The sequence below is a fragment of the Quercus suber genome, unplaced genomic scaffold (genome assembly GCF_002906115.3).
Source record: "Quercus suber isolate HL8 unplaced genomic scaffold, Cork oak 2.0 scaffold_97, whole genome shotgun sequence".
NCBI lineage: Eukaryota > Viridiplantae > Streptophyta > Magnoliopsida > Fagales > Fagaceae > Quercus > Quercus suber.
In genome coordinates, this window is record NW_027069562.1 from 745,111 (window position 1) to 756,165 (window position 11,055).

At 33.8% G+C, this 11,055-nt stretch overlaps 2 long non-coding RNA genes across 5 annotated transcripts; one reads left to right on the forward strand and one right to left on the reverse strand.

Moving 5' to 3' along the window:
- Nucleotides 1–731: 731 nt before the first annotated feature.
- On the forward strand, nucleotides 732–3,368 carry LOC136068070 (uncharacterized). 3 transcript variants are annotated; one of them, XR_010629467.1, is made up of 5 exons: nucleotides 732–961; nucleotides 1,820–2,109; nucleotides 2,206–2,255; nucleotides 2,418–2,478; nucleotides 3,111–3,368. It is a non-coding gene; the product is annotated as an uncharacterized LOC136068070 (long non-coding RNA). The 3 variants fall into 3 exon arrangements; XR_010629466.1 differs by lacking the exon at nucleotides 3,111–3,368 and having other exon boundaries at nucleotides 733–961; nucleotides 2,418–2,765; XR_010629468.1 differs by lacking the exon at nucleotides 3,111–3,368 and having other exon boundaries at nucleotides 762–961; nucleotides 2,012–2,109; nucleotides 2,418–2,765.
- A 5,045-nt stretch (nucleotides 3,369–8,413) lies between these two features.
- Nucleotides 8,414–10,595, reverse strand: LOC112035056 (uncharacterized). Of its 2 annotated transcripts, none has more exons than XR_010629470.1 (3): nucleotides 10,397–10,595; nucleotides 9,744–9,816; nucleotides 8,414–8,700 (listed from the first exon to the last, which is right to left on the reverse strand). It is a non-coding gene; the product is annotated as an uncharacterized LOC112035056 (long non-coding RNA). The 2 variants fall into 2 exon arrangements; XR_010629469.1 differs by having other exon boundaries at nucleotides 8,414–8,708.
- Between the last annotated feature and the right edge of the window lie 460 nt (nucleotides 10,596–11,055).

Below are 11,055 nucleotides of genomic sequence, written 5' to 3' on the forward strand. Positions count from 1 at the left end.
TCCATTTTGGTCAATGTTCATATAAACGAAAATGAAAGGATGAATGCCCAATGAGTCTCCCCTTTCCCTTCTTTCAGTTTAGCCTTTTCATCACCCCTGTCAACTGCTACTGCCGTTCTAACGCTCCTTCAAATTCCTTGCAACCCTTCAGTTATGGGTTCTTTATATATATATATATATTTTTTTTTTTTCATATTATTTTTGGTACTTTATTACAGTTGTTTGCCTGACTCATTCTCTATAAGACCACCATATTTCTAAAGCATTGGAACTAATATTAATGGCAGCTTGAGGCAAAGAGCGTTTGGAATTAGAGGATGACTTCATCAGTTTGAGATACTAAAACTTATGTTTGATGACCCACTTCAGGTGTTGGATGGCAGTGTGTTATACACACAAGGGAGAAAACAACTTGGATCTTGGTACAATCGCTTTCTCTTTGCATCTACTTAACTAATTAGATAGAGCAGTTATGAAAATCACCATTTCCTCTTATTCCATTGTCTAATTTCTGTTGTGCATTTAATTCTTGGTATTTTTTTGAATAATCCTTAATAGGTTCTGCTGTGTCACTCTAAAGTGTGAAACAATGTAGGCACAATTTGATGGCATGGCCACCAAGTGATGCCTTGGGCCATGCAATATCTAATATATCCTTTTTGTAATTTGTTCTTTCCTCTATAATAGTGAATTGAAAAATTACATGAGTTCTGCCTTTGTCTTCTTTGGTTCCCCATCTTCTCAGTTGGCAAAGGATAATGGTTCTGCATTTATTAGAATATTGCATCAACACTTTTAAATTTAGCTTTCTACTGTTCACCTAGCATTTGGATGTCATACGTATTTCTTAATTTCCTCAATGTCCTTGCAGTGAAGTAATTATAGCTCCTCTTTTCTCCTTTAATATAGGTGCTTCTATAACTCTTTTTGGACTAAATTTCTACACAAATCTGCCAATTAGGTATGTCAAGACTTCATTTGCATGTTCTTCCTTTTTGGTCTAAATTTTTATAACTATTACTTGAACCAGGTATGAGATAGAAAATGTTTTGCTCAATTGTGGAGCTTGGGTGATTTAGATATTGTCAAAAAGGAAATTGAAAGGCTTGAGTTGTTTGTTATGAACTAACAAACAACCAAATACCATCTAGAGTCATAAAACTAACAAACTAGATAACACTGACCTTCAAACATCTTCATGTTCTTTTAGTATCAACTTAAGAATAAAAAAAATTGATGACAAGCCTAGGAAATAAAATTATGAGAATAAGCAAAAAAAAAAAAAAAAAAAAAAAAAAAAAAAAAAAAAAAAAACCACAATAGGCTATTTAGGCAGCACCCTTCCCTACACCAAAAGGAGCTCGATAATACACTTTTCAATTGTACTCCACCTTAATTTTGACAATTTAACATTCCATTATTGTATTGATAATTGCAATTGGGCTAGCCAATTTTTGATCAGTAATATAATTTACGGGAATTGTTGCATTGTAGATCTAGAAGATATCCCAAATGCCTAGAAGTCGCTTGGTATGGGATAAAGAGAAGGCTCATGGTGTTCAGTAAAAAAGGAAACATTATTGGGATTTTTGTGTTTGACTTATTTGGTTTATGACATTGTCTATTACTATTTTATGTGGTTTATTACATTGTCAAGAACTATTTTATATGTTTTATGATATTTGAATATTGAAAAGGTAATTTGTATAATATTCAGATCCGTTTATTAGAATTTATGACTTCTGTTACTGGATTTTTCACATGACCTATGAGCAAGGTTTCAATAAGTTCACTAATGAGTTTGTGTAATATTTGATAGTGTGCATCCTCTATTACTGGGTTTGGTGTACTAAACTTTGGTTGAAACAAAAAGACTCAGGCTATGCAACACAACAGAAGTTCACTATTATATGCTTGAAAAGAATTGATGATTATTAAATTTGTTTCCCATAAAAAAAACCTTGGAAAGGCTTTTCTGTTTGGTATATGAGCATTACTTGGGGACCGCCAGATTTGTTGGATATCGGTAATGATTGATTGGAAGTGCTAACTGTGGGGATGTGCAAAGCCTTGGAATTTGCCAAGCATTTGTCAATATGAGACCTAGAGGTAAAGTATGAATATAGCTCCTTTATTCAAGAACTTAATTTGTTTTAAGATTGAAAACCTTCTGCACGACCTGCTAACTCTTCGTCATGCTTTCAGGTGCATTGCATTCTTTTAAGGTGACACAGCATACTCAACTCATGTACTTGGTAAGATATTCTAGAATGTATTTTAGATTCAATAGTTACTGATGTACAAGTTTTATAAGTTCTCAATAAATACCACTATTGTTTTGTTAAAAAAAAAAAAAAAGTTTTATGAAGGCCTTTTATTTTTATTTTTTTAATTATCAACTATCAAAATATATTTAGGGGAGAAGGTGGAAGCAAATGGGACTGGGAAGAAGGAGGCCAAGGTGAACCGAGGTGAAAGGTATTGAATTTTTGGGTAGTTTGGGAAGTTGGTATTGCTATTGGGTTTTTTATTTTTTTTTATTTTGTTGGGTTTGTTATGTGAGGAATAATGATTAATGGGTATCTGTTTAATTATACATTGAACTAAATTTACAATGATGGGCATGGATGTCTAATGTTATTTGCAACTTTTTTGTGTCAATTGTATTGGATTTAGTTGCCAAGGTTAGATCTTTTTGGGTCCTGTTTATTATGGTTGTTTTAGTGAGGAATAATGGTTAATTATGCATTGAACTTAATTCACAATGATCTATACTACTAGACATTGAGTACATTTTTGTTGTGAATTGATGTGGACTTGCCGACCGATAATACATGGCATCATAATTCAGCTTCCAAATTGGTTTGTAACAAAATTGCAATAGAACTTATAATACCTAGAGCAATTTTCATGTGAATTGGAATTATAGGAGAGGACACATTATATGAGTTTGTAATGATACTATTAATACTGAAAAAAAATGAGTCCAAAGGGACTATTCTTTATAAAGGTTGCCTTTTAATATATTTTTTTGATGGTCTCTATATTATCTAAATTACAGACCCATTATCTTGCCATTATGTAATTCTTGTGTTCATTTTTTGTGTTAGGTTTCATCAAACTCCTGACAAATTCGGTGCTATATTTGTTTCTTACAGTGATATTTTGAATTCGCTTAATTTTCAGGTGGCTTATTAGAAATAGCCCCCCATAGATTAAGAGCAAATGTCCCATCAAATTATCATTTACAACAAACCCTTGATGAATATCCTTCTCAATGTACTGACTCGAATTTGAAGATTAGTCTCAAATGTTTAGACAACGATGTTATACCAATTCATTGGATATATTTGCACTATTTTCTAAATATTTCCATTGTAATAAATTGTAATTATTTGTTTCTCCTTATTTCTAAGTAAGTTATGATGTTTGTTAGTTGATGACAAGTATACCAAGTTTACGACAAGTCCACCAAGTTTAGATTTTTATGTCAATCTTCTTGCTCAAAGTAAGTCAAGTTTTAATTTTTTTGAAGATATTGGATGATTTTGAAGATATTGCATTTTTGCATGCAAAATAGAGAAGCATTCTTGAGAATTCCCTTCATTCAAACTCATTTGAATGCAATGAAAGTAATACAAGTGGTGGTTGCTCATTTCATATGTTCCTTCAAGTAGTCTATTGGAGAATGGAAGTGCATACGTGATGTGATTTGAAGAGAGTAATGTTTAAAAATTTTAGCGGATGTTGGATACTCTATGCTTAAGTATACTAAATTATGAGAATTAAGTTTATGTTGGATGCAAAGATCATCAATATGTAAAATGATCTCGTGCATTGTGCGGGTTAAATACTAGTATATATAATGGTTGTGCATTTTTTTTTTTAATTAGTAATATTAAGGATGATACAAATTTTTTAAAGGTTGTTTTTTAATGTTTTTAGCGCATTTTTCCTTTTCATTTCTATTAAGACTCTCAAAGTATGAGACCAATAGAACCCTAAAATGTTTCAAAAAAATGTTACAAATGTGTTAAATCATCAATTATAGATTAATCTCTTCTAATAGTTTGAGACTTTAATTTTTGTAAATTGACATCCTACAAAACCGCATACCAAATAATATCTATGTCTCTCTCTCTCTCTCTCTCTCTCTCTCTCTCTCTCTCTCTCTTAAAAACAAGATATAAAATTAAAAATTATATCACAACCTTTCTTAACTATGCATCGTTATACATCCAAAATGAAATATATATTTTAATCGTAATATATCTCTATATCTTTTTATTAATATTCATGGTTCAACTATGATATTCAATTCACTATATGAAATTAATATTAGTTTAGTTGGTATTATTTATTAAATTATGTATTTAATGTATCAAATTAATCTTGATTTGATTAGTATTAAATAAATTTTTTAATTAATATTTACATATTAAAGGTCTTGCATAAAATTTTTGTCTTAGACCTCAAATTATGTTGAACCGCCCTACTTTGCCTTGTAAATTTAAGCCATATAGAGAGCCAATAGAGGAGTGAGGAATTTTTTGTGTGTGTGTGTGTTTAAACTATGCGTTCACATCATTTGAAGAAATCCATCAATTAAGATGGGAAATATCTTTGTTCCTTGTATCAATTATCCATTGCACTTCTAGTTGAGGTATTTTGCCCCTGAACTTTCAATTTAGTCTATTTCATTTCCACATGTCAACCAAAAGGGTATCATTTGTCTCTCCTTTTAGAATCTATATAATCATATAAAATTGTTATAAGAAAATTGAGTTATAAATAATTTATTTAACATAAAATATAATGATTTTGTTCTTGATTATGAACAAGTTATCAAGGATTGGTATTATTTCATAGTTTTGAACATAATTTGAGATTCATGACATATGCATGCCAGACACTCTTTTTTGTCATGATTGATGTCACAATAGTTTAGAAATTGAAAAAAAAAAAATCCATGAAGAGATAAATTGAGAATAGGATGAAAGTTGGAAGGAAAATTGCTTTATTTGAAAGTTTAAGAGAGAGAGAGAGAGAGAGGGGGGGGGGTGTGATTGAGAATTGAGAATTGAGATTGACACTAGGGAAAAAGTCCAAGAGGGTGAGGGTATAGTGTTAAAAACTTCACTGATATATTTTCCATGATCTAAAAAAGGTAAACATAGATAGAGTCCAATCAGAACATTCTTTAAGAAACTCATTCAAGTCTTCATAGTCATAGACAAAGCCACTCTCTATGTTGATGCCCTAACCATTAAGCTACAAGCGAACCATCACTTTTTTTTTTAGAGGAAGGGACTTTTATGCTTAAATTGGAAAAATAAAATAAATAAATGGCACCAAAAAATTTCATAGTATTTTTACTCACATTTGAGTTGGGAGTGAAAAATTCTGTGGACTTTTCGGTGACTCTAGCACAACTCAATAAGCAAATTGGTGGGCCAAGTATGGTTTATCTCAGCCTGTGGTGAAAATCCACAAGCCCACTTTAATCATGTTATGGGCCCAAGAAAACCCACGCTGTGTGCTGAAAGAGATTTCAAATTCCAATAGAATAGCGGGCCAAACTGAATCTAGCAAGAAGTTTAATTAGCTGATCAGTACGGTACAAGCCCAGAATCAGCCTCTATGAACGTAGAGCTTCCCAGGAAGCTGAGGGAGAGGGACTGGTGTGGAAGAAGCAAGCAGTTGCACGATAAGATCTTCCGTCCAATGAAGAAGGCTGGTTTCCAGCCACACACTGAGAACAATGAGTTGCATAGTTTAGAACTGTCATAGGCTAGCTTGGGAACTGTGAATAGTTTGGAAACTCATGTTTATAGTGAGAAATTAAAGACCCACTGCATATTATTGTGTTCCTAATCAATTAACATGGTTGGATGAAAGCCGGTTTGAAAGACTAAGATGTCGGTTGAGATTTTGACAGTCACGAGACAAGGGAGGGGTGGTGAGTGCTGAGGAAATATGTGGGTCGATGCTGGATCATACATGGGTGAGAGGAAACTAGAAAGTCAGCATGAATGGGAGCATAATACTGATGGCATGCATGCGCTATTTTCCAATTGAAAGAGAAGGTGAAGGTATGCCAAAAAAGATTGCAACTATGGAGTAAAAGGAAATTTGGAAGTGTTAGGAAGGAAGACTATTCTTCTTCAATAGGCGTGTATTGAGTGGTGGAGATTATGAGACAAAGGGAATTTTAAGACAAGAACACCGTTTATTGGAGAAGGAAGAAAATGGCATAATTCTAAACTAGCGAGATTGTTGTGGCTTCAAGTGGTTGACCATATATAATATGCGGTATTTTCAAATTTCAAAGTAAAGCTACTCGACGCCAATGGCATAATTCTATATTCGGGTTGAGAGATGGTGATATCATTTTTGGTTTTCTACTGGACTATTACCATTTACCACGATTCTTTGATGTGTCTAGCCCAAGCAATTTCAACCAAGCTATACAGGGAGTAAACTGTGAAATGACAGCAGAGATCAACGTAGACTTAATCAGTGAGTTCCTTCATATGAGATGGAGGTTGCTCTAAAACAGATAGCTCCACTTAAAGTCCTAGGCTCGGACACTATACATGCATGCCTCCTCTTTTATTTTATTTTATTTTATTTTTATTTATCAAAGTTGTAAGGTTGAATTTAATCAACCATCTTGTTGTTTTTATTCCGTGCCAAATTTGCTTGTAATTTAGCAATTAGTAACCCTGTATTTAGGTGGAAATCATGTAAGGGTAGTGAGTGAGAGAGTATAAAGAAATGCTCAAGATTGTACAAGGATGCAGAGATATGTGGCTGGGACTTGCAACTGGCAAGCCGCCAACTGTAGCACACGAGTGAAGCGTGCGAGAAGATGAATAGTCACGCCAGCTGGAGCACTACAGGACAAAAAGCCTAGCCTGGCCATTCTGTTATCTCGCGGCTTGAACTCGCGACTTAGTCAAGTCGCTAGGCCAAGCCGCCAATCAGCTCTGTTTTGAAAAACCTGACTCTTCACATTCCATTCTCACCCTTGTATAAATATCCTTTATACCCAAAAAATGTAGAAAGCTTCCAGAGGGAATTTTGAGAGAGAAACCCTAGAGAAAACAAGATTGATTCATCCATAATTTTCACATAGAGACTCTTCAAATTCCTCTACTCTCACCCTCTCCATTGTTACATCCTTGAGAGGTTCTTATCCAAATCATTTTCTCACTATACCCATATCTGTGAGAAGGCTATTTGGTGCTTTGGGAAGCAGTTAGGAAGGGACCAATGACTATTGGTTGATGCTATGGGCTATAGCGGAATCCGGTAAGCTAAAGAAGAAATAGGTTCGGCGTAACCTCGTTGGAGTACGAAACTTGGAGGGCTTAGGTACATTGGGTAGATTAGGCTTGGAGGGTCTTCTGCTGTTCATGCATCCCAACTACATTCTTTAGTGGATTATTTACTGCTTAGAGGTCAGCGGAGAGGTTTTACGCCGAGGGCTTCGGTTTCCTCTTCGATAACACATCGTTGTGTTGTCCTTGTGTTTGCATCTCTTTTCCTTTAATCTTTTCCATTTAATTTTTGCTATAGATGTGATTTTATTTGGTTTAGATTGTTTATTAATTATTTGTTTAGCTTATGTTCATGTTCCTCACATTTATTGTTTGATTATAATCTTGAATTAGTAATTTGTAAATTGGGGGTCTAAACGTTCATAGTGTTTTCAACGCTATTTGAACATTCAAAAGTTATTCAAATTTAATTGGCAATGATGTTACAAGAGTTATGTAGTCATGCTTAAATTTGGGTAGATTGCTATCATCCATTAATCATGCATATATTACTTAAATTCCTAAGGTGAAAATTCTATGAGTGATAAAGGAATTTAGAGACCTTTCAACTCTGTATAATGTTATCTATAAATTGATCTTATAAATTAAAAGGTCTTGGCCAATAGACTTAAGGTCTTGATCACATTTTTCGACACTCCTACTTAGTGGCTCTGCAAAAAAGAAGGCTGTCATTTGCAAAAAGGAAATGAGTTAGCCGTGGACCATTCTTGCACAAAGAATAACCTCGAATATCCCCTGTTGCAGCAGCTTGGGAAATAAGTCCAAGTAGACCTTTAGTACACAAGAGAAATAGGAAAGGGGTGAAAGGGTCTCCTTAGCAAATACCTATAGAGGGATGGATCATACCCTTAGATTAACCATTTATAAGAATTGAGTAGGTGACTGTTGTCACACCCCAAACCTCAAAGGGTCCAAAGCATGAGAAAGACGTCTCAAAGTACTTATAGATTTTTCCTTTTTGACAATCCAATCCACAAAAATTATATCAAGTACCAACATCAAGAATTATCATAATAATTCCATTGAATATACTCTTAAAATAAGTCAGAGCTCTATAACACATTTATGAATAAGAACTAAAAATCATGTGCCTCCACATAATATATGAATATATTACAAAACTATGATGATTTAAATGGAAAGTCTCAAAGTTCTCTAAAATATGCAATCCCAACAAAACTCTTGGGCTAACAAGCCTCAAGAGCCCAACTTCTAATAAAATTAACTATTGCAAGCTCCCTTAAAAAAAACTAGATCGAATCACCAACTATTAGTAATGTAAGTCTCCCAATTCAGTATAAAACTCCAATCACTACCGATAAAGGCAAGCTCCATTCCCATGATATAGCTAATTAATCTGTAAGACTGTGAAGAATTAGGATGAGCTAAAGCCCAGTAAGTAGCATAATTAATGGGGGTGGGGGAAATGCAAGTTTCATCTTCAATAATAATAATATGACAAGAATGATTTAATAATGAAACACAAAGTTTCTAAAATAAATACTTGAAACTATATACTATAATCTGTGAGCACCAACAATATAATTTCCAAAGCCATAATATCTAACATAAGGTAAATTATCACAAAATACCACACTACCACATAGACCAGTTAGGGGATCCACCCATTCACAATTGGCATGATATTGTCCTCTCTGGTATGCAGACTCTTGGCCCATGGACAGTAGCCTCACCCATACCCTCAAGGTTTTTCTCTCCCCCATGGGCAGCAGAGAGAGCGCGTCAAATAGGACCTCTCTTGCATGTGGTCTCTTGGCCCCATGGGCAGTAGCCTCACCCACCCACAATCAAGGAACCTCTTCCTCCCATGGGCAGCAGAGAAGAACGCGTCATCCAAAGTGAAAGGGTACTGACCTGGATTTGATTTCCGTTGTCACAAAGACCACGAAAACCAAATCGGGTGATCACAGGAAATCACACATGGCATGGTGTTAAAACCACATAAGCTCACAGGTTACATTATTTTGAAACACATAGTTCATATCTAGGTAGTTTCAGAAAACCCTTAAATAATCTAACTTCTACAAAGTTTGTAAGGTTTTCAACTTCATTATTGTCAAGAGATTTTCTACCAATTTCCCACATAATAAGATAAGATAAGCATCTTTAAATTTTTTAATATTCCATAAAATCCATGATTTCTCTATCAAAGATTAAATAAAAAATGCTCATTTTTCCATATCGACAATTCATGCATTTCCCCAAATGCAATACCAAATATGATGCACTTTTCATATATAATAATATATAATAGGGTTACAACACAATAGTTTTAAGAAAACATATATCCATATATAATTTTCCAAAATGTGTTTGACCCCAAAACAATATTTATGAAACATGGTTATTTTCCAAAAATCCCATTAAAAAATTACTTACCTCACAACAGCAAAAGCCTAATTCTCCAAGCTCCAAAAGAGATTAGCTAGAATCTCAATAATATCAAGCAAACCTAATACAATAAGCATAAAACTTAAACTTGTATCTAGCTACAATTTAGGAATTGCCAAATATGCATTTAATTAGGCAAGCCTAGCATTTAACCTCATCAATAACATATTCCTCTTCCAAAGTTTCTCAACAAATTAATTCACAAGGCATAGACTTGAATTTATAAATTTAACCCATTCAATATCATCTCCAACATCATGACTAGTTTCCATAAAATTTACACTATATCATTGAGAGACCCATGAAAGCAAAATTAAAATATCCTCTAAGACAAGAAATTTAGAACTTCAACTAACTCCAAATAAACCCAATGACAATGGAAAAATTTGATTTACCCACCATCACATGTTATAACTCAAAACCCTCAAATTTCCTACCATACATAAACCTTAGGTAGTCATCATTAGCACAAACCATAAACTCACTCATCAAATAATTTCACCAATACAAAACCCATACATATAAACACATAAATATTACTTCGAATGTTCATAAATCCCATGGATATCATTATTAAAGCTTAGATAAAAATAACCTCAAGTAAAAGCATTTAAACCCACCAAAAAATTAGAAACTTTTACCTCAAATAAAAGATAAAGATACTTAGAGGTTCCTAAAGATTTTTCGGTGACATTGCTGGAAAAATGATGGTGGAGATGGTGGCATGGAGGTATCGGTGGGAGAGTGTGAGGGAGTGTGAGAGGAGTGTTAGACAGAAAATGAAAAAGAAGAAGAAGAAAGAAATGTGGGGTGAGGAGATTTGGCCGGTCAAAGAGATAAAGAGATAGAGTGAAAAAAATGAGTGGTGGGGAAGGGTGGGGTAGGTGGGGCACACGGGAACCCAAAAATTTGACTTTTCTACTTTCTTCTTTTCTTTTTCTTTTTTTCTTTTTTTTGTCCTATGACTGGGACATTACAATTGTAGTAACACAAAGCATAATTAATTTGATCCATTGGCCACAGAACCCCAACTTCCTCATCACCGCGTTCGAATATACCCAATCTACTCTCATTGGCTTTGTTCATGTTTAGTTTAACAGCCATAAAGTCATCTTTCCCACTGTGGTTTTGCATACTATGTAAAGATTCAAAAGTAACTAAAATATTATCAAAGATAAGTTTGCTTTTTGTGAAAGCACTCTAGTGCTCTGTAATTTAGGCATAATTATTTTGAGCCTATTAGTTAAAACCTTCAAAAAGATTTTATTTAACACATTACATAAATTGATGACATTAGTAT